The sequence below is a fragment of the Anoplolepis gracilipes genome, chromosome 1, assembly GCF_047496725.1.
Source record: "Anoplolepis gracilipes chromosome 1, ASM4749672v1, whole genome shotgun sequence".
Taxonomy (NCBI): domain Eukaryota; kingdom Metazoa; phylum Arthropoda; class Insecta; order Hymenoptera; family Formicidae; genus Anoplolepis; species Anoplolepis gracilipes.
The window spans coordinates 2,355,229-2,380,851 of record NC_132970.1 but is presented as its reverse complement, the minus strand read 5'-3'; the positions used below and the strand labels follow the sequence as shown (position 1 = coordinate 2,380,851).

The following is a 25,623-nucleotide window of genomic DNA, read 5'->3' as shown; positions in this document are numbered from 1 at the left end:
ATCGATTTGCTTGCGAAACTCGAGGTAGAAAGCTTGAAAGTGCACTGTTTGTGCGCTGTTGAGATTAATAATTTACGATTAATTTATGTAAGTTGTAAAGTTTTAGAAAATATACATAAAATACGTAGATAATACAATGCACGTACATATGAGTTTTGGTTGAAGGTAACAAATATGTATTTATATAAAGTAATATATTACATCGGGATTCATAAGGTGCGAGAAAATTACATAATGATAGATGTATTAAAAAGGAATTATGTATTGTAAAGAGAATCTGGAATAGTACTTTTATGCCTATAATAAAACCTGATATACAGAGTTTTTACTATAGTTTTTACTATCTACTGCAAGATATCATGCAATTTTTGTAGATGATGTCTTTATATACAATTTTACAATTAGTGTAATTTTATTTTGACATGGATATTGTGTTCCATGTTTGTTGTATTGACAATACATTTTTATGTGAGGTTCTATAATTTACATCTATCCATGATTTTTATGCAGTTTGATTGTAACGAAAAATATTTAATTATACATGACATTTCTTGATAAATCAGAATCATAAAAACATAAATTTTTAAATCCGATACATAAAAACTTTTCTTAATGCTGACAGAAAAAAAGAGATTATTATTATTAAACTAATTAGATTTATATATAATATTAATAATTATACTAATTAACATAAGTAATGACAAAAAGAAGACAATAAAAGAATGATTATAACGTTGAAAACATCATAAAAGTCTCTGTATGTTTAATTGTACTACGAATTGCTTTAGAAACAGATTTAATTCAACATTATTAATTACATATTAAACATTATATTTAATATATATATATATATATATATATATATATATATATATATATATATATATTTAATACATTTACTTTTAAAGGAAAAAAAATTGACACAATTAGCATCATATATCAATAGATCTATACATTTTACTAATAAACAGTTTTCAATAGAAAATGTACAAGAGAAAAAATTACATAATTGAATGATTTAAATTTGACATTTGCCAACTCTTCTCTGATTTGATTTCAGAGAAGAATCTCATCAAGAGCGAAATTTCATATAAACGCTTTTTATCTTGCGTTGAATAAACGAAATTTGTTGATTCATGAAATTTTTCGCATATTTATGTATCTAAAACAAATTATTTTTACATTCATTGTCAATAAGTAACATTCTTTTTTGTATTAAAATATAAAAATATATTGCATTATAATTTCTGATTCTTATCACGGTTAAAACAAATTATTTATATAATAATTTATATAATTATTTACATTTATTTATATCTATAAAAGTTATTTATATCTATAAAAATTATTTATAATTATAAAAATATATTTTATCTTTGTAAATACTTATATAAATGTATCTCATACATTTATCTACAAAGATAAAAAGCCTTATGATAAATCAAACGAGATTAAAATAAATATGATATTTACAAAATATATCTTGTCAAGTTTGTTCTAAAAGAAAATATCTGTTATTAAATTATTATTAATTAAAATATTTTCCATAAACTCCATAAAAGTAAATAAATTATTTAGATATTTACTGTGTCAGTGTAGTGTAACTTGTAATTAGTTATACATATACAATAAATCTAATACATAATTTTTTGCCACCATATTAATTATATATAATTAGATATATGTATAATTATATTAAGAAATTATGTAGTGACATTATATGATATTATATGATACATATATATAATTAGATCAAGAAATTATGTGCATAAAAAGATAAAATAATATTGGATTAATAACGAAGTATTAATAAATAAGTGTACACAATATATAATTTCTCAAAATCTACCTTATTAGTTGTACCTCAGAATATACATGATTAATTATAATAACCAATGCTGCAACCGTATTGACTTCCCTATAAAACCAAAATAGCAAATATATATACATATATATACATATTTGCATGATGTTTATTCACATTAAATTACGAGAATACATATTTATGGTACATACTTATGGTATAATGGTACATATTTAGAAAAAAACTGTTTTTACCTGGGTTTAATTTTTTCAAAATTCTCTAATACATATTCAAGTACTGCGTTGCTGTTTACAAGGTGCATAAGTTTGAAAAAAGTTATATATATATCTTTCTGAAATATAATAATAATATATAAATAATAATAAATGATATATAAATAAAATATGTAAATAAAATAGATTTGTTGAAAGCTAGGTATACTTGAAAAGTTTCCTCCAAATTCTCTTTGATGGGAATAAAATGTGCAAAACACATTAAAAATTCTAAAATTTTATCAGATTTTTTTATAATAGACCATTTTTCAAGCAGCATCCACAAAGCATTGTAGTTGAAATTTTCCTCTGGAATTGTCTTTATACCATTACAGTATGTCCAATGTTTCCACTATGGTAAAAGTCCATGCAATATACTAAAAAAAATATATTATAAAAATATGTAGAGCATGTATGTACACAATATTATATACACACACACACACACATATATATATATATATAATATGTACCTATAAGTTCCTAGACTAATTTTTTGTAGGATGTACTAATAACGTATTAGTAGTTATATATACATTATATATTATATTGTATGCACATATATATATATATATATATATATATATATATATATATATATATATATTATATATCTGTTACTTTTAATATATTATTTAGCAAATCATCACAAAATATCACAAAGTATCATTACATAGTAATAATACAAATAGAATATGATTGTAACAAAAAAAATTATTTAAAAAATTACTTTTTAGACGGGAGGGAGAGATGTTCCTGTAATTGACGTTTGGCGATGTCTATGCATTTGAGATCCTTAAGAGTACATGCCCATTTGGTGATTTCTTGTCTTAAACATTTAGTAAGAACATTCTCTTCAAAATGTTCTTTGTATCCAATTTTTTCAAGGATTGCACTCAATATTTCTTGCATGCTTTTCTAAAAACTCGATAATTAATTAGAATAAAAAATAAGATAAGAAGGACCGAATACGAGCATTAATTGTGCTCTAGAATTAATTGCGCGTGCATATATTAATGTAACATAAAATAATTACAAATAAATTTTGACAAACATTTTAATTTCTACTTCAAAATCTTCTTCAGTGCTGTAAAAGTACAAATGTGACGACTATGTTTGTAATTAACTAGAAAAACAAAACAAGCAAATAGTAATAGTCATCCCAACCGTGCAGCAAAAGAGAAACAAAAATAAATATAAAAAAATTTTTTAATAAAAAATTAACAAAGATAAAACTTCTAGATAAAAATCTTCTAAAAATAAGCAATGAGAAGTAAGTATTGTTAACATATCTACTCACGATTTTAATAGTTTGATAACAAACTCATACAATAAAATTTTTTGACGCATTTTTAGAAAAATAGCCTAACATTATTGGGGTTTAAACTGTTCTCAAACTATTAGGACTATTAGTGTACATTGTTAACAATGTAAAACATTATTTTCCACCTTTTACCTAGAACCTTTGTTTTTAGAATTTTTTAAACATTTATTTTTATTATCTTTATCCTTTGTCTCTCCGACATACTTAAATCTGTGGTTTGCTCATCTTTGGCTCTTCTTTCGCCAGTTTTTATCATTCACTAAGCTCACGATTATTTAATTTAATTTATAATTAGAAATGTATTTTGTAAATTGCAATTATAATTAGAGTCTAATTTATTATTAGAATTATACATTTAGAATGTATTGTACGTTATTTATAATAAAAATATAATATAAATATAAATTTTATAAAAAATTTTTTTATAAACGTTTTTAATAAATAATCATATGTTTCTAAAAAATATTCACATTTTATAAATTTTTGATTTTTTGTAAAATGTATTGACAAGATTTTAAACAATAATTTATTTATTATTAACATATAATGTTTCACATCTAAAATATAAAACTAAACACATGCAAACATTTCCTTTACAAATTTTTTATTCTTTATCTAATTAATTATATAGAAGCGTAACTATATGTACAGGCTAGTAGTAATTGTCTACCTGGAATATCTCCGCTATTTTTAAAGATATGAAAATATTGTAATTCCAAAAGTAGCATTGAGGAAGTCATAATATGCTAGTAATAATTTTCTATAAGTGGAGACACTTAAAATATTCGAAAATTAACCTAATTTTTTAAATAAACTTCATTACTTTATTACTTACTTTAATTTTTTATATAAATTGACTTTTTGTAATAATATTCTCTGCGTAAAAAGTCATTATAATGACCAAAAATTGAATAGTTTACGAGATATTTTAGATAGTTTAATTTGACATAACTTTACATAAATTATGAAATACTTCATGAAATATTCATTTTTTACTAATTATCTTGCCTCAATATTTTTATGCACAGAATAATGAGAGGAATCAGTTACTGTAAGAAAAACACATAGTAATCTTAAATAAAAGATAGAATAAATTTGCAACAAGCAGTTACATATTTTTTTTAAAAGCAACTATGTATTTTCTTTACACCGATGTCAAATTAAAATATCTCGTAAACAATTCAATTTTTGGTCATCATATAACTTTTTATGTAGAATATTAGAAGGAATTAATTTTTATGAAAATAATTAAGATAATTTTACTTAAAATTTTTAAACTAAGAGGGTTGACTTTCAAATCTATATAGTAATTTCACCTAGAAAAAATTACCTAGAATTGTCAAAAAATGATTAGCATATTTCGCCTTTCTTAATACCATATAACTTTTACAGTTATAATAGTTTTATATTTCTAACAATAGCAAAGATATTCCAAATAGACAGTTACTGCTCCATTTTGTATATAAATTTTCTTGGATATGTATATTTTATTATTCTTGAAATTACTTGACAATTTTGACTATTACGTATTTTATATACAATCTAATATACTTAAAAGACTTTTAGAAAAATCTGTTATTATTTACCTTGATTAAATCGACTTTCTCGTTTAATATTGGAAAAATACGTGACATATCTTCCAAAACTTTAATCATAGGATACCATGCCACATAATTGGTCTCTTGTGATAAGTATTTTGTAAGTTCCAAAAATATATGTGCAAATCTAGTTGACTTATTGATAGAAAATAATAGGCATCGTCAATGATTTGAGCACGATTGAGAACATATATTGTCTCATAATTTGCAGAGTTAAAATATCTCGCAATCCTTCGCCAGTTTTCAGGTTCGTAATTGACACGATAATATCCTATAATACAATAAATACGCTTTACATATTATTAGATTCTTTTGATGGAATTTATTATAAAATGTTTCTAAATATCTATTTTTTTAATATTTGAAGTACAAAATATATTAAAAACTGCTATTTTATTGTAAATCAAAAAATATAAATTACATTATTTGCTATTTAATTATATTACATTAATAATTCTGTGCTTCCCAGAATTTAACTATGTGTACAAATAATTATAAATTTAAATTAATTTTGTACATATAAATAATAAATAACTGTAAATTACATTGTATAATATAATCCTTCTTCACATTCTAACATTTATTGCGTTTTCTCATATTTTAAAAATAAGACTTAATAATTAAAAATTTTCTGTCACATACGAATTTTGCAGAATGGTAATGAATTTTGCATAAGAGCAAATGATGGTTAGAAATACTTAATAGCACATATATAAAAATTGTAAAAATAAATACTTTTTATAAAATTGATAAATTTATTTCTAACAAAACAAAATATTTTAAATGCTACAATAGTAGCCAGTACAATAGTAGTAAGTAGTATGTCGTGAAAAAAAAATTTACTTAAATCGCAAAAATAAAATCGTAAGACTTTTCTTATTAATAATATTTTTTAATATATTTATATAAGATATATTATAACAATATTTTAATATTTTAATAAGATACTTTAATACTTTAATAAGATATATTATAACAATATAATATAACTTTTTAAACATTTTTTTAACATTTTAAAATTGTTATATTTAGTATTATATTTAAAATCGAATTTAAATTTGGTGTTAATGGTAAAAAAATACTTTTCATTATAATTCATCCCATACTATCATTTACTTAATATGATAGTGATTGTAAATATTTTGTGAGTAATAGTAAGTATCTTGAATTTTTATAAGTCAAACAAATGAATATATAGCCTTTAAAATAATCTGTGTATAAAATCTTAAATTATAATGTTGTATAATAAACATGTATAAACAATTAAATGATTAATATTTACCAATTTGTTGTAAGTTAACTATTATCCATTCATTTTCTTTGTGAGGAAAAGGAAAATCTATAAACGGAGTATGATTCTGTGGTTTCCATTCTTTGTAATCCGTATTGTTCAAAGTATATATTGTAAAATCTTGGTCTGTTTGTTTAGTTACAGTTATAGGTATGGACCAATTATCTCTATCCAAGCTCTTAATATTTTCTATTGATATTTTCAAATATTCCAAATTAGATGATGTAATCTTTAGCACAGAATAATGCTTTTTCTTTGTCCAAGCACTCATAATCTTTCTTATGTCAAATTTTTCTTTGTGTATTTCTGCTTCATTATGAGCGGTTTGCATAACGTTCCAGAAATCATCGAGAGATGTAGAACTAAACTTTCTTTTTAGATGTAAAAAATCACATAATATTAACAATATATATAACACAAATAACATAGATTGCATCAGTACAATTGCATTTTAATATGTACATGTAATTTTAAAACAAATAATTTATTGTAATTATTTAAATTATAATATAATAACAAACATATGACCAAAGATAGAAAACTCGAGATATAAAAAGTGGAATAAGAAAAGTAGAAATAAATGATTGCACGAGAAAGAAAGAATGTAATAATGAATTTCGACGATTAGAAAATATATGAAAAAAATGATTTATTTTAAAACGCAAAAATTAATAATATTTTATAAAAATATGCCAATTATTTTTATTTTTACAATACGTAACAATTATGTTACTTACTGTTCGTTGAGGAATTTTTCAATACCCGATCTGAATACCTCATAACTAAGTAAATATTGCAACATGATAGGTGCTGCAATAATCACATCATAAAGTACGTGTACATTTAAATATATTTAATTTATTCTGGTGTTCATAAATTCATGAAAGCTGTGACTTTATAAAAAAACGTCACTTTTAAATTTCTAATTTTTTTTCCTTTTTCCTATACAATTAATATATATATATCTCTATAAATAAACTGCGGAGAAATAAACTTGTTCAATTTTTTCGTTTCTTTCATGATAATTGCAATACTTCAAAAATTTATGAACAATCAAATTAATTGTTATAGTTACTTTATTTTACCCTTAATGTAGAAAGAAAAGGAGAAAAGTGAATCAATTTTAGAAGGTTTATTGACTTCTGAAATAAAAGGCTTCGTAATACCTCCTACAGAATTATCCAAACGAAGAGATTCTTGTTGAGTTTGAACTATGAATAGATCCATCATATGGAAATCTACAAAGTTCTGTAAATAAAAGTTTTTAATGTAAAAGTTTTTAATGTAAAAGTTTTAACCCCAAATAATCAATAAATATTTTTTGTATAAATTTGTGCATAATTTCGCATGAAGAAAGAACAATTGTTTACTATTACTGCGTGAAGAATTTCTCTGACAAGATAAGATATTATTATAATTATGTCAAACAGAAAAAGATGTTTTCTTATATTTAAATCAATATGCCTTATATTTTACATTTGATTTTAGTAGGTTTATAACAAACTTTTTAATTGATTTGTTGTCAATAATTTTTTCTTTTTAATTGCATATAACCGAAAAAATTATAAGTGTAACCAGAAAAAGAAACAACCTTATCAATGCTATCTATACCGAGCAACATAGCAATACCCTTGTTTAACCAATAGTCAGACCACCAGGCTGGGCTGATTAGATTATCAACTAATGTATGTTTCATATGCTATTATAAGTGCTACTTCTATTTTTTGTGTAACAGGGTCTAATTCTTCATTATATAAAATAGTTGCTTCTCTAAAAACAATATGTTGTAAATAAATTGTTAATGTATATATCAAGTTTTTATTACAATCTTGATGTTTAATGATATTTTCATATTCCAATTATTGCACTCTAATTATAATTATATATTACCTATAAAAAATCAGTGCAAAATTTCTAATACCAATTTTTCGAAAATTTAAAGGTATAACATTATACAGAGCTGATACCCTCTTAGGAAGTTTTGATTGGGTTTCTGATGATATTATAACGATATCAGTGACATTACTTGCAAACATTATATCCTTTTGAAATTGCTGTTCATACTGTACAACACTATGAAGAATACATTATCATGTAGTAAAACTCTCGCGAGATAAGTAGATATGAAAGGAGTAGTTTTAAAGTATGTCCACTGTGTGTGATCATTATATCTTATTGTGTCTTGTATCAGTATGTTCGACATAGTCACAGAAAACATCCTCTGATGTTTGACAGAAATACTAAATGTCGCTGTTAATGCTGGCTCGTCCCAACATGGAAACAATTGTCGAGCTCCAATTGGCTGGAATTGTGCTGCGACAAACCACCTATTACATTTTAATGGCATATCTTATATAACAAGAAATATCAATCGGTATTAAAAATTGCTGGTATTTTAAAAATTATAATAAAATGTAAGATTAGATAATATGTATATTCGTATAAATAGACAGATACCCGTTTTATGAATTATATTGTACTATTAAAATATTTTAACTTATTTTATTGCAGATATTTTATTATTGTATATTAAACATTTACTCGCACGTTATTTCTATCTGCGATTTTGTAAATAGTTTTTATAAACCTATTTCTATCATCTGAGAAACCTTTGAAGCTCATGTTTAATAAATAATCTCCATTTGATAATCCATAATCGAAATAAAAAACGAGAATATGACTTTCATTATTATATATAAAATGTGTCGGTTTATAAAGTTCTTTTGACACTATATTGATGAGGATAGCATTCTGTACTTCTATTTGTAGCTTTTGTGCGTGTAAACTTATAAACCACGGATGAATAATGTTGACATAGACATAACATTTACTGAAGAAAATAAAGTATTTTTCTCCTATATCGAAATATGTTAGATCTATCTGTATATTACAATGTTCCGGTATAACACAGTCCGATAAACGGAATCCAATTGGGAGATCGTTTTCACAATTGTTGCTAAAGGGAACGGAAACTATTGCCTTTATGAGTAAGCCGCTGTTTAATAATAACAATCTTAACAACAACTTCTCGATGTTAAGTTTTTGTTTTAAGTATCTGTAATAAAAAGTTTTATTTAAAAACACATAAGTATAAATAAATACGATGCAAAGCTCCTGTTATTATCATATATGTATTTTTTTAATAAAAAAAGAAGGGAAATGAATCCGGATCATTTTTTTATATTCAAATCTTGTTTAATGTAAAATAATAATAACATTTCTGTGCAAATCTTGTTTAATAGATTTCTCAATTTATTGTATATTTAATACACACACACACACACACGTAATATATGTATAATATACATACGGTAATCTTTTAGTAAGTAAATAGAAGAAATTTAGGTGATATTTTTTGGCTTATTTTATGAATAAAATCTTATTAACGTCTTATAATTTATTAATATGTTCTAAAATGTTTTATTCGTATACAGGATGCTAAATTTGAAAAACAGATAAAATTTCGAAAATCTAAGAAAACGTTTTGAGATATTTTATTTAAATTGGATGTACGTACGTGTGGTACAACCATTTTCCAATAACACTAAAATATTTTTAGATCCATTAGGGGGCATACATATGTATAGTTGTGTTAAGTTTTTTTGATGAAAGAATGTCACTGTTTTTCTCCAATTTTTTAAAAATAAAACTCAACAAAAACTGCCTCTAATGTTTTTTTTGATGCGATTAGCTGTTTTCTACATAATTTTCAATTTCAATTTTTTACTTTAACTTGAAAATAGCGCGTGTGTATGTTTTATCAAGAACGTGAGTAAGATAAGTGACTCATATTGACAGAGAAAGAGAAAGAGAGAGAAAAGAGAGAGAGAGAGAGAGAGAGAGAGAGAGAGAGAGAGAGAGAGAGAAAGAGAGAAACGCTACAAATAAACATATAATTTCGCGAAATTTATTTTCACCGTGTTTAGTTTTCGTTATACTGATTTATATGTTATGTTTTACATAAATTTAATCTAGATCAAAGCATATGTTCGTAACTCTCTTCCTTCTGTCGCTTTTTCCATTGCAGCTTTCTCCCTTTCTATGTACAGTCAAGTTGAGAAAGATTGAAAATTTATCGATGACTAAAACTCAATAAGAAACCAATTCTTAGATAAATCGCCTGTACTAGAAAAATATTAGGTACTACTATATTTAAGAAATTTCTTTTTTTTAGAATTCTATGCTAAAAATGTTTAAAAAAATAATTCTTAATAGTATGAACATAAAAAATATATACGCATTTATATAAGTTTTATTTACTGTTTATACAGATATAAATAAAATAATAAATAACAATAATTAATAAATAATAAAAGCATAATAGTAATTAATAACTCACAAAGATAAAACAGCTGAAATATATAAATAGCGTAACGTGCTCTGTATAGTAGTTGTTTATGAAAATGTGTGTATGTTTTTAAGGCTGTCTGTCATATGTCTAGATAAGCAAAAATACTTTAAAGTAAAGATCGTGCATACTAAAGCGAAGGATGATACAGCAAGAATGAGTCGATCCCGTCTCGTCATCTATTCATATCGATCTATGACGTCGACAAGACTTCTATAGAAATTTATTTATCTTTTGATCATCGGCGAATGACAACACCCACGTACGCACGTCCTTTATTTATGCCCGTACTAGCTGTTCGTTTGTGATGCATTACGCACATTCTTACCGCACAAAACGTTGCTAAGCTTCGTAAACAGCGATTTCTCTCATGCTATTGTAGCAATTAAAAATGTAAAATTATTATTATATATCCTGGTCAACTTTATAAAATTTTATTTTAAATCTACGAACAATGGAGGGATGATATCCAATAATTAGTTAAAAAAGCAAAAATTATAGAATGGCATCTTTATTATCATATATTATGACTAGTTTCTTTACGTTTAACAAAATTACGGATACGACGAGTAATTCGGATTTAATTTAAAGAAATTTCTATATCGGTTTAATGGCGGCACCAGCCACTGTAATCAAAAAGAGACTCGCGTTGCGTTTATTATAACGATGTTCCATATTTGTCCGCCTTCCTCCGCCTCTGTCAAGTACCCAGATTGGGACACCGAAATCGTGCAATTACTCGCTCATAAACGAGTGACATTAAAGAAAGTTATGCGCCCGGTCAATAAAAAGCACTGTCAATGACACACGGTTGCTGGCTAAAAGCGTTAATGGTTCCCGCGAGCCCAATATTATATTATAGAGGGTGTTCGCCATTATTAGAAGCAAACACGAGAAGATCTAACAATAAGTTCGGCGATGAGGTCGAAAAGTAACGCGGTCAATCGCCACTTAAGAATTCTAGTGCAAGATAAGAATGATATTTTAATCATCTTTATTGCATTTTTCATACCATTTATTTAAGCTCCTTGAAGAAATCTCGACTCGGTCGTATCTTTCTACCTTAAAACATAGATAATTTACGAAAGTAATTAACAATGTTAATATTAAAAATGCTATTCGACTATTAAATAGGCTTTAAATTTTACAATATCATTAATTTTATTTAAGGAATATATGATACCGAATAACAAAAGGAAATATTTTAAATAATTAAACTATCATTAAATTAAATTAAAGTTATAATTAGTATTACAATGATTACCAATTGGAATTATAATAATATTATTTTGATTGAAAAAGAGAGAGAGAGAGAGAGAGAGAGAGACAGACACTAAAAGACAGGTGAATAAGAAACATCACATTAGTAGAAATTTAGAATAAAAATGTTCGAATGATATCTCTTCTTTTGTCGGGCTCGATAATCGTTTATATCAGTTGCTGACTTGATTTCCACATCGTTGTTAAAATCTCTCGTTCTCGCTCGCTCATCCAATTAATTGCGCGCGAAATACTTTAGCGATCGGTGTGCGCGATGGCATACCGCGAACAGTCATGGCATGGTGAACAGTCACGGGTTGTTTTCCACATCGAAGGCTATTACCGATGTGCGTACCGGCTTATACTGATAGCGGTAAAGATTAAGCCGAGACGCTTTTGCCATCTCGAGTCGGCGCTCACGGGTCTGCTATTGCAGATCGATGATAACTGTATATACGGATTCCGTCAGAATTAATTAAGCAAGAATTAGTAAAACCTTATAAGAAATGGTCAAGGAAATGGGGATGAAGTAATTTTTATTCTTATAAAAGCAGACATTAAAATTCACAATAATCTCGATTGATTTACATTTCAATTCCATAGAGGTAGAGAAAGGTATCTTTATTTTATATGAAATGCGTCACGCAAGAGCGCGCAAAATTTCAATGAAATTATGTTTTAATGTAATTAGAGTTTATAATTATATTCCGTACTCGTATATATTAAGTAAAATACGCACTATCAGTCAGTAGCTTCGAGAAATTAGCTTCCTTTACATTAAGATCCTATCGTGTGGAAGCGGCTTAAGGGGCAGCACTCCGGCAGGTCAACAGAAGCATATTTTGCATTCGCTGGGCATAAGCAGCATTAACTCCAAGAATAGTGTTGGCGTGGGCGACTCTCCCACATGCCTTCTTACGCGTCATACGTTTTATATTAAAAGAAGCGTACTCAACTGAAGCAGGTAAGACACTTTGCCGTAAAACAGAAGTGAACATAGGTTCATCGTTTGTCTGACAAGAGAAGCATGTAAATTACTATTAACTTGCATCGTATTTTAAAATTAGAATAATCAATGATACTAGATAATTTAGGAATATTTTGTCACAAAATATTAAAATATATTAAATAATTCTTTTACTACTATACCTTGAAAGCGTAAAAGAGAAAAGATTATTTTATGTATGTCTATACGCCGTGTATAATTTATTTATATTTTTTTTTCAAAAAAATTACATAATTTTACTCGATATTTTCTTGAATTGTTTGAATACATTTGAATATATATATATATATATATATATATATATATATAATTATTTAATTATGAGTTATTTATATTTCTTTTTATTAGTATATAATAATTAAATAATTATATGTCTGTAAAAAAGCGTATATTTTTTTTATATTAGCTACTATTAAGAGTAGAAATAATATAATATAAATATAATAATAATATGAGTTAAAATATTAAAGAAATCTTCACGATCAGCTTTCTGTAAAAATACCCAGATAAATAATTAAAAAGTTGTTAGAAAATTTTAAAATACTATATAATTATAATTATAATATCTATATTACATTATAATATCTACATTATTATTATTATTTTAAAAACTCCAAATATCAACAAAACGATTAAAATATAAATCTCGAATGCAATTAAAATTAATTGACGTTTAATAAATACTCACTTACGATGAATCAATCATTTTGTAATCAAAAAATATTGCTTTCGTAATAAGGTGTCACGTTCTTTTTTGGAGAGAAAAGTAGCTCCTCTCTTCGTTCTTCGTCACATCGTTGGAGCGGTCGGCCTCGATTAGGCCCACAGAATAAATTTCTGCGGAGTGTGGGAGCGAGGCGACCGAGGTCCTCGTCTCCAATTGACCCCACTTTGTTGCAAAACTCAAGAGACTACGCGGGCAGATTTCAGTACGTATACGCGGGCGCATGCCTAGATTTTTGCAGATTACGCGCGGATTTCTTGCAGGTGAAGCACCGTAGATCGCGTCAGTTAAGATTTTTTATGCGCTTACTTACTAACTTGTCAGAAATTTATAAAGAAAACTATAATATTAATAATAGTAAAATAATCCTCTAACAATACAATAATAAAATTACAAAAATAATAATATTACAAACTAAAAGAAGCTACTTTTTATTTTCAAACGCAAGAAACTAGATTCTGCAAGAGCAACCCTAGATTTGAAAAAATATAAATGTTATGTATTAATATAATAGAATACATTGTTAAGTTTAGGATTAACGCGAATAGAAATTATGTTTATAAAATTTGGCAAAATTTACATATTGCTTGTTATATGTCAAGGTAGATCATCACTAACGTTACTCCTCGGTCATGTTATTTAAGTTACAGAATTTTACAGCAAGATTCGGGACAAATATTTTCAAATTGTTTCTAAATTTTTAAATATTACTATTATTATAATATTTCACAAATCTGATTTATACAATTTTTATAATCTGATTTCTTTTATATAAATCACAAACGAGTAATTATTTGTATTTCTTAAGACATGTTTTAGAAAAAAACTTTAGCTTAAAAAATTATCTCATATGTATATGTATATATATAGTAAAATAGATATATATATGTATATATATAGTAAAATAGATTTTAAATCAAAATTTACACTTGTGATTATTATCGTTATTTATCATGTTAAATAATTTATGATCTATTGTATAAAAGAAAACTCGATAAGAGGGCTTTCACGAGGCATGTAACATTGCACATATAATTTCTCGACATTAAATTCATCTCCACTGACGTCATGGAAAAATTAAGATTGTTATCATTATCACAGCCTTTTCCTCTCCCTTCTTATAAGATAACAAGTCAGTCTCGTTACGCGCAAATATAGTACTTAAATGGCGTAGTGGGTGGTGGTTTCGTGTAGACAAGTCTTTAAGCGTTAATTGAGACAAGAGCCGCGCGTTGGTGGTCTAAATTCTTCGTTATTCCGGGAAAGCTATTTTAAGAGACGTATCTACGACAATTCGCCAAGTCCAAGGAAACGACCGGTGAACGATGACGTGCATTGATATGTAGGTTTTCTCTATTTGCGATATTTCGCTATATCTTGTAACATTCTCGCTATATCTTATAACATGATATTCACATCTTTCATATCATATCAATTTCGGTTTTATATGTTACATGATATTAAAAGTTAATATTTAAATAATATTTATTTCTCTATATATTATAAAAATAATTTTATTAACTTATAAAATATAAAACTCTAAAAAAGAGATTAGAACACATCGATATAATCAATGTATAAATAATAAATAACTTTATATTATTTAATGTTTTTATTTATCATAAATTATCAAAATTCTAGATTTAAAAAGAATTAAAAAATTAAAATTTACAACTTTTTTGTAGAAGTAATAATACTTTTCTCACACGGTAAATTTATATTATGTAAATTATTTCATAGATTTTAATATGTTTATTATGCTTATTCCACACACGTTCTCTTTTATATATATATAATCAATTATTATAATAATTATTTATTGATAAACTTCATATCTTTCATATGTTTTAGTTACTTTGTATATTATATTTGTATAGTATATTTTTTTAGCATCAAATGTGACAATAGATATTTCTCACAACAACCGCATTAATAAACCAATAAAAAATCTATATTATAAAAAATAAATTTTTATTTAAAAAATTCCAAGTATATTGCAAGCTCATTTAGTATTTATAAATTTGTGTCGATCATTAATTCAATAAATCATAATTAAATACTATGGTCTCTCATAATCGTCGTCTAGAGTTATTAGTGTCAGACGTGTTCAATATCATTTAGATTAGCTCGAAATTGTCCAGCTCGGGCACTACTTCTCGATCGTGTCGGATGAGGAACAACGCCCACACGCGCAAACGCCGCATCGCGTCTTAAGTGGTTTCAATGAAAAAAGCGCGCGTCTCAGTCCCGAGGCCCGAGGTCTCCGACAGTTGCATTATAATTACTACAAATTGAATCGTTTAGCCGCTTTTAAGGTCGTGAGATAGCGCCCAGCAGGAATGGAACCGAATAAATCAGTCGCTGTGTTTATTCTTGATGTGTGTGTGTGTGTGTGTAAAGCAATCGGTAGATAATAAATATTTTTGCAAAGAATGCACTATATTTCGTTCTTGTTCATTTAATTACAAAATATTTAATTTATGTTGATTATTGAGAAATTCGTAATCTAGATTATCTGCATATATTCGAATGCATAGGTATTCGAATCACAGAGCACTCTTCATTATATGTATATATGTATTATATATATATATAATTTATTTCTTGTCAGTTAACAATAGTATATAGAATGCCATTTGAGTATTATATATTACTCGAACTTATTCATTTTTTTTTAATTTAGAAGACAATTTTCACATTTCTTCCCTAATGGGGATTAATATCCTACATTACTCTATCACGCATGTTGTCTGATGTAACTATAAATTTTTCCTGTATATTAACGAATTCAAGATCAATATATAGGAAAAAAATAAAGTCATCCCAAACAACATAATGTAAACAGCGATGCGAATCTGTGTGACTAGAACAATGTAGGATAAATGCAGAAAATATTTGATAAAAGTAAAAAATGTTTTTTTAATTAAAAAAGTAAATAAGATCAAATAATATACTCAAATAATAGCATTCTACATATATCCGATTGTTATTTGATAAGAAATAAATTATGTATATATAATATGTATATATAATGTATATATACATATATTTAAGTTATATTTCATTTTGAATTTTCTAAAAAATATTTAGAGATCTAAATAAATCTGATATCTTTCTTCATATAATTCCTTATAAACTTGAATTATAAAAAATTCTTAAAATTTTCTAAAAATTAACAATTATGGGATTTTTTTTAGCGGGAGTATATTCCGATGATATTATTTGCATGTATTATAAAGGGAGAACGAGTATATGATAATATGAATCACAAAAAATCCAATGTCAGCGAAAACAGAATTGTTAATATATGTCTGTGTAAATGTAATTGGCAACAGAAAAAGCAACAAAAAATTATTAAAATCTCTGTAAACAATAATATAAATATAAATGTAATAGCTACGTATTAAATAAACATTTCTTATGTGTATTTTGGCATTCGTTGTTCAAAATATTATAAAACTTAATTTCTTTATTTAAACGGAACAATTTAGTACAATTATAATAGTCTTTATTTAAAATGTGTCCACTATCGCATGTATATGATGATGCTGCGCTTTTTGCACATCTTGTCGCGATATTTCACGCGCGATCGATTTTACTAGGCATAGCTGGAAGAGTATTCGTAATGTAAATATTGCTTTCGCCCGCGGCTGTCTCTCTCGCCGAGCGGAGGTGCATTCATGAATATTCATGCCGGTAATGACGCGGATAATTGTGGTACGCGCACGAATCTTAAAGAACTCCACACAAGGGACTATATCTCTCTTTCTCTCTCTCTCTCTCTCTCTTTTCCCCATGCTTGCGCCTTCTTTGCATGCCCTCGGGACGGTGCGCGCGTAACTCGGTGGTTAATTCAACAACCATCGGCGGATTGGAAAACATGATTGCAATCACTCCGCGGCACGAAGGTGAAAGAAACGAATAGAACGAGCAAGCGCGCGCGACTCGATGGACTATGCGGAAGGAATATTGAACGAGCTAGCGAGCGCCGATCTAAAGTAATAAAGATGCCATCATCCGCGATTTGTTTCAATATTAACAAACTTCGTAGCTTAATTGACTTCATTCCGCGTACGATCGTAAATTATACATAGGAAACGGTAGCGGCAGCGGCTTTCTCGCGATTTTATCCAGTCGATTGAGCGCGGGAAACTCTTTAACATTTACGTATAAATGAAGATAAGATTGATGTAATGATAAATAAAGAGCGACATAAATGACATAATAGAGATTAGAAAACACAATTCTACTTTGATATGTAAGTAAATTAAAAAAAAACTTTTAAAATTATTTTTCCTATTATATTTTCCTAGCAAATTCTATTGTAATTGAAAAAAAAGTTCTTGAAAGATCCTTTAAGGGAAAAAGGAGGAAAAGGGATCGGAGAAGGAAATGGCGAGAATACAGAGCTGCAAACTGAAACGTTTCAGGCACCCACGCGACCAGCTAGTCCAGATGAACTGTTTGTGTGTTTCAGTAAATTTACGAGCGGGCCGCGGCCTCGCGCCACGGAGCCGTCGTATATTAGCGGCTGAAAGCCAGCAAATGAGATCCGGGAAACATTACAATTACCATCGCAAACAATATTCCGCAGCACTCGGACTCGAGAAAACGGTTATTTACAGCCCATTATAGTCAAGGGACAACCAAGACGAGAGAAGATACATAATGTGCGCGAACCGCCTCTCGATGACACGCGTCATAGACATGAGAGGCAAGAAGCTTTGGAAGTGTATACTAGAATAGAAGATAGAATAGAATTTGATGACGACATAAAAATAAAAATTAGGGTATTACTGTATTAAATATTTTTAAAAGATTATTAAAAAATACATAGATATTTTTTCACATGTATTAAACTGTTTAGTGGTGATCGTACTTTAAATATAGATTATCAAAAATAAACATTTAAATAGTTTTGTTTATATAAAATATTTCGAAAATTATTTTTTTATGAAGATATAATATATGTAAGAATATCTGTAAGAAAAAATGAAATAGAAAAAAAATTGTAAATACATTTGACATGTATATATTTAAAATGCAATTATTATTATTGTTAATTGAAAAATAACAATTTTAATAAAAATTTCTATTTACAATGATAATTTTATCAGAAACTTTTATTAGATATAATATTTAAAGTTTTAAATTGACATTGTGTGTAATTATTAAGTTGGTGAGAAAATCTTTTTGTATTTTATGCAAAAAGGACGACTCAAAATACGGAAAGACTTTCTGACCAATCTGATATTTTAATTATTATTTTAAAAGTAATTCGTAAAAATAATACGTAATAAATAATAATAAATGAAGTTAATAAATAATAAACAAAATTGAATTGTTTTATTATTGCACAATTTTTGCGTGAGATTGAGAACTATGATATATGATATTAGCAAATTTATTACCTTGAAATTAATTGTAAGATAAAATATAATTTAGTACTTGCTAGTAGGATACATAAAAGTGGAGTTATGGAACACAATTTTAAACCGTAAATATATAAAAAAATTATATAAAATTATGTTTGAAGTAATTATTATTAAAAAAAAATGATTATTATGCAATTAAGTTTTTATTTATCACATTATAAATATTAAGCATATATACAATACAAATATTAAATGAAAGAAACTATACAATTCTCAAAAATTTTATTTTAGACGTACAAAAAAAATATATATATACATCTGATAAATAAAAATTTAAGTCTCTCTCTTTCTCTCTCTCTCTCTCTCTATATATATATATATATATCTCTCTCTCTCTTTCCCCTTCTATCTCTTTCTCTTTCTTTCTCTCCATCTCTCTCATAGAAACAATGTGAAGAATGTAAATATATGTATATATATATTTCGTGTAGCAATGTATAGCGCGCTGTTGTTTACATTCGTTGATCTTGTTATCATTCATGTAGTGGGACTCAAACGGAAAGAATTTGAACGGCATAAGCCGCTCCGCATGTTGTATTTTCTCTCGGAATATGATCGTGAGAATACTAAATATCAAACAATTTTTACAAATAACTAGAGCTTGTCAGCCAACGCGAGTAATTAATTTTTGCGGTTATTGCGTCTTATTTGATAATTTATAATCGCGTAATATCACATAGTTTAAAGATTAAAATGACAATATTATTTTCAGGTTTCTGACTCATTAACAAAATAGCAAAAATTAAGTCGAGCATTATTGAAACGCATATTTTTTATAATTTTATATAATTTATACTCGATCCAAATGTATTGCGCGATTTGGCAAAGGAATAGCATATTTTTGGATATTGTCTTCTGTGGATATCGATGTTTAATTTTAACTTGTATTATATATTTGTTCTCCTACATTTTAATGAAAGAAAACAATTGCCATAAAGCGTAAATGTATGTATGTACATATATTGATTAACAGAGATAATAGAAATATAAATTTGACCACGTCATTTTTCATACCAAAACGGATCGTAATTTCTTTCAATCATGATTTTCACATTTTTTGGGAGATATAATAATTATTCGCACTGATTAACAATTTTTACAATATAAAATAAAATGTGCATCATATATACGTCAGGAATACTATATAAAGTGTTGCACAAGATTATATCGTATTCTAGTAAATCAGTGCGTGTGTTTAATTAACTGTGTTTTCGTAAATGAGTGTCACATGAGTATCATGAAGCAGTAATCAAGAATGAAGAGAGAAGAAAAAAGAGAAGAAAAAGAAAATCCTAAGAGGGACAACAACGGCGGAGCAATCATGAAGTGAATATTTTTTTACAATCTGTAATATAATTGTGATGATTTACAGATTCACTTTATGTTACATTACTTTATTATTTATTGATTTGCGATCAGACGAATTTAAACGTAATTTATAGTTGACTAGTTTTAAATCTTTATATTTCGAAAATTTTTGCTTGAAATAAAACATTACGCAAATACTTTTATCTAGATTAATTTTTCAAGAACTTCATTATTATTGTATTGTTAATTTTGGAATACATTGTATAAAAATAAGTTTATATTTGTAAATATCTTTATTTTCTATAATATCTATAACTTGAACGTTAACTAAATATTAATTGAACGTATGTTAGTATCAATTTTTTAAATTCAATCTTTTATAATTATTACAAGTGCTTTTAATTTATTATTTTATTACAATGGTTTTATATGAGATTTAAAACTTTAAAAATTATCTTATTAAATTTGTATCATATTGGTTTATTTTTAAAAAACTTACGAACTATCTTAAAGCAGGGATTATAATGATGTTGACACAATTAATATTCTCAGAAAGAGAAATCGTCGCCTGAAAAATAATGAAATGCTATTAGTTCGCGAGAAACGCATTGATTTACACTAACAATACTACGGGATTATAAATTTCTGCTAAGTTTTAAATCTCCCTCTCTCTTTCTCTCTCTCACACACATACACACACACAGTGACAAAAGTAATGAATGACATGATACCTCGCGAAACGTCAAATAAATCGTTGACGATGTCGTGGGGTCCTTATTGTATACGAGCTACTATACTACTTGCCGCCGGTTGCCACTTGGCAGTTTAGCACGTGAAACCAGTAGTTAAAGAGAATTTTTTTCGAGTCGATCCACCGACTCACGCATTCCATTTGCCGCCTGAAAATAGACACGCTCCATTAGCTTGTAGATCGTTATTTCGCAGCGTGCTGTAATACGTCATGCTTAGTCGCGAATTAGAAAAAGCACGTCAATGCTGGCTATTACATCGATGGCTAATGCAAACCTCTATAATACTGTGTACGAATTCACGTATCGCGAAAGTTGCAACTATTACATACAATATAAATAAATGTAATATATATACGTGGCGCACACATACGATTTCATAGCTTATTTCAATTTTAATCTATGCCATAGGAATGACGCAAATCAAATGATGCAATGAAATACACATGTAATTCTGTGGATTATCTGCAGAAGAAATGAAAAACATGTTATTCCATTAATTTATTGATTAAGGTTTTACACTAATAGCAGGTTTCCAATGTTAAATAGAAATAATATAATTAATAAAACAAATTTCTGATTCCTCTTAATACACACAGAGAGAGAGAGAGAGAGAGAGAGAGAGAGAGATTATCAAGCTCAGTATAATTTTTAAAAAGATTTTTAAAATAAAACCTAAGAATAGATTTATATAAAATATTCATTCACAAAATATAATTTTAGTATACATATTAAATATAAATAATAATTATATATATTTAAATAAAAATTTGATATTCTAATATTAAAATTTCAATACAGTTAACAGATAAAATAATAAACATCTGACACAACAATGTCTAGAAAATCTTCTAAAAAGTGTATACATAATAACTATATATTTTATCAAAAGTAACAGTTATCAAGTACATGTTACACAAATACACCAGCATTTATTCCTTTCTTTTCGTTATCTGTCGATAAGCCACCGCCTTACATTAGAAATTTAGATCGCATTCAAAGCATTTTCTAAGTTTCACGGCAGAATTTATAATATATTTAGTGATCGGTGCCGCGATAGAATGGCAAGATAACGTCGTGCGATTCGCAGTTGGCGAATATGCACGGGCTCTTATGTACATATACGTAACCCTCGTCGAAGATTTATGTGCGAAATTTATGTCGTTGTCACCATTGTGTGAGTATTAGGTAACACGTGGTGCTTCATCAACGCTAATATAAGAGAAATAAAAAAGATGATCTGAAAAACACTGGAAGCTACGCTTGTCTTTTTTGTTCACACACTGCAATGAGAATAAAAGAACAGTGAGAACAGTGTGAAATACTTAAAATTAAATTAAGTAAAACGATTGAATAAAAGTTTTTTTATGAAAAACTTTTCAATTATTGTCTGAACAGACGTTTTATCATTAGAATCTTCTTTCCTTACAACTTTAGATTGCATCTTCATTTTATAAAAAGATCCATGTTCTTCAATTTTAATGATATCCTGGTGAAAAATATTCTCAACATTTTTTATAAAAATTTTCAGATTTTCTTTATGAATTGACACACTGTTCAGAAATATTTAGAAAAAGAATTTGAAAATTTATAAGTAAATTGGTATTATTGATATTATTCTTTTGTATTTTTTTCAGATCAGTATATCTAAAAACATTTAAAATATTTTCACAATCTGAGAAATTCATAATTTATCAGCTTTTATTTCTCTGCTTCGTCTTTACATACATTCCATTTAACGATACAAGAATGCAACTGTCACTTTATTTTTATTTTCCATTGGATATTAAACAAAAAAAATACAATAATGCGTTAACGAAAGTCGACACATCTCATCTTATCTTTGTTTGATATCCAATGAAAAATAAAGATAAGATGATACGTGTTAATTTGTATCGCTAAAAAACTGTTTTTTTAACAACAATTAACTTTACCTTAATTTAAACTATATCTTCGCCTCTTTCATATAATTTCAAGAGAAAAAGAAGATATAATTTGAACCGAGATTAAAGTTAATCGATGTTTAAAAAACTTAAATGAAATGCACTCAAAGACAGGATAAAATATAAAAGCTGACAAATCATAAATTATTCAGAAATATTCCATTAAATGGAACATATTAAAATTGTTTATATAAATATTCTGAGTACTACGCAAATATTTTATATTTTTATTATAAATAAATTTTGTAAAAATATTTCATATGTAAGCTTCTAATTTCTTATTTTTATGTATAATTTTCCAAAACATATTAAAGAATCTGAATAAATCTAATATTTTTTGAGAGTTCTTTATAAATTTATATTATAAGCCCTAAAATTTTTTAGGAAATTATGAAATTTTTTCCAGAATATAGTTTCGTAGACTAGTACATAGATAATTTTTATGTCAAACAATCTTGCGGATTATTTTGCGGTTCAAGTATTCATGGCACTAGCTTCTAGAAAACGCTACTTCTCATAACTTTACCAATCACGCGGATCCATATAATATAAACGACGCGAGGCAATCGAACAGTGAATGAGGTCACACTTCCGATAATTCTAGCAACCGGATCGGTCTGATCCAGTCGACCACTTGCGAGAATGTGGCCAGCATCTAAGTAAGACACAATCGTATCGAACAATCGCATACCAGTCACTGCTGTATGTCGTGTAAGACTTTCTAGCTTTCGTCTTGACCGGCCTTGCTAGGACTACCGGTAGTCGAATCGACTGGCTAACTAGCCAGTCGAACAGTCTCTCAGCTTCGCTCAACAACCTGTTGCTTTTCGGCGTCACGTGTTCGCCGCGATAGGTATATTGCCTGGCTGGAATGTCAATCTCGAACGCACTATTGCCAGAAGAGTAAATTTATTTTCAATGTAGAAATATTTCGTACTCGCAATTTTCGCAAAATAAAAAAGAGGATGAACCGAAGAGATTCCGAGAACTAATTAAATCGATGTTTTATATTAATATTTGAATTTTTTATTCACACGTCATTATCAGCATTAGGCTTATTATTGCCCGTCGTTTATGTTATTTTATATTAGATTTTCTATTTGAGTCTAATTTACATTTTATTATTTTACATCACTTATACGATGTGCACGAGTCTCACTGATTGTCAGATAAAATTATTCTTTTTTTTTTAATATAACTGGAAAGAGAAAAATTAACAATTTTTTATACATTGGTTTTATACAATATTATATTCTTATGATATGGCTTTCTTTTTTGTAAATAACGAATTTTTTATTCATTTATTTGATGTTTTACAAACATTGTTGTAAAATATTGCTGCGCGAAGTAATATGAATTATTATGAAATTATTGTTAAAAATATTACAAAGAAAAATAGTAACGGATTTATTTTAACAATTCTAATATAACTTAGAGTGAGAAAATAGATAAAATAAAAATTTAAGATTAAATAATGATTAGTAGTTAACTAAAGTAATCTAAAGTTAAAGAAAATTAACTTATAAAACTTATACAATGGTAACAAAAATTATATAAAATTATTATCGAGTCACCTTCGAGATTTATGAATAACTGGCCATGGACGCGCACCAGAATACGAATCCCAGTCACATGTACGACTTGCAGTCGATGACTCGTAAATGCAGTAAAGTCACAACGCGCGCAAGTTGAGATTAATTGCATATAAAAGCTAAAATGTAGCGTGATAATGATCAGCTTTACATTATTTTATAATATAATGTATATGCAGTATTTTATTTTTTAAAAATTCAAATATTTATAATAGAATATTTACAAATGTAGTTAAACAAATTGATTACAGTTACCAAATATTTATTTATGACGAGTATTATAATATTTAATATTTCTATTACATTATTTAGTTGATTTGAATTGTAGACAAAATTTGTTTATAGTGTTGCATTAATTAAATATATTTAGTAATTATTATCCAATATGTGATAATATTTAATTAAAATTTACAATTTCATGCTTTTGATTATCATTTAATTTCTTAATGTAAGTATTCGAAATTTACAGAAATTAACATGGAAACAGTAGTTAAAATATAAGGATATCAGCTTTTCGATCGCAAGAGATATCTGATTTCGGCGATATGAAACGTTTCTCCATTTCTTCGATGGAGAAGCTAAAGAGATTATTTGTTGATGTTACTTAACATATGTGTTGCTAGTTGATGAATAAGTAAATATAATTGCATGAATGATTAAACGTAATCAAAACGTTATCATCGTGTTTATAATTAATTATATTTCTAGGTTGACGAAATTTCCATAAATACTTCTCTATACAAATTCTCTACTCACTTCTCGCATCACTAAGTTATCATCATCAACTATCGTCGTTATATAAACTTGATCTCTCGTACAGCTACTATTTAATTTCTTTTATATTTTACACAATAATTGCCTTCGTAGAAATAATTCCCTGGTTTGTAGGCACTGTTTTGCATATCATTTAGCTACCCTTCGTCGCTGATCGTAAGTTATCATTACTAACTCTTTTTTCATAAAATTACC

At 26.9% G+C, this 25,623-nt stretch overlaps 1 pseudogene; it reads right to left on the bottom strand.

Moving 5' to 3' along the window:
• Window positions 1–2,802: 2,802 nt before the first annotated feature.
• Window positions 2,803–8,911, bottom strand: LOC140668894 (glutamyl aminopeptidase-like; annotated as a pseudogene).
• Window positions 8,912–25,623: the final 16,712 nt, after the last annotated feature.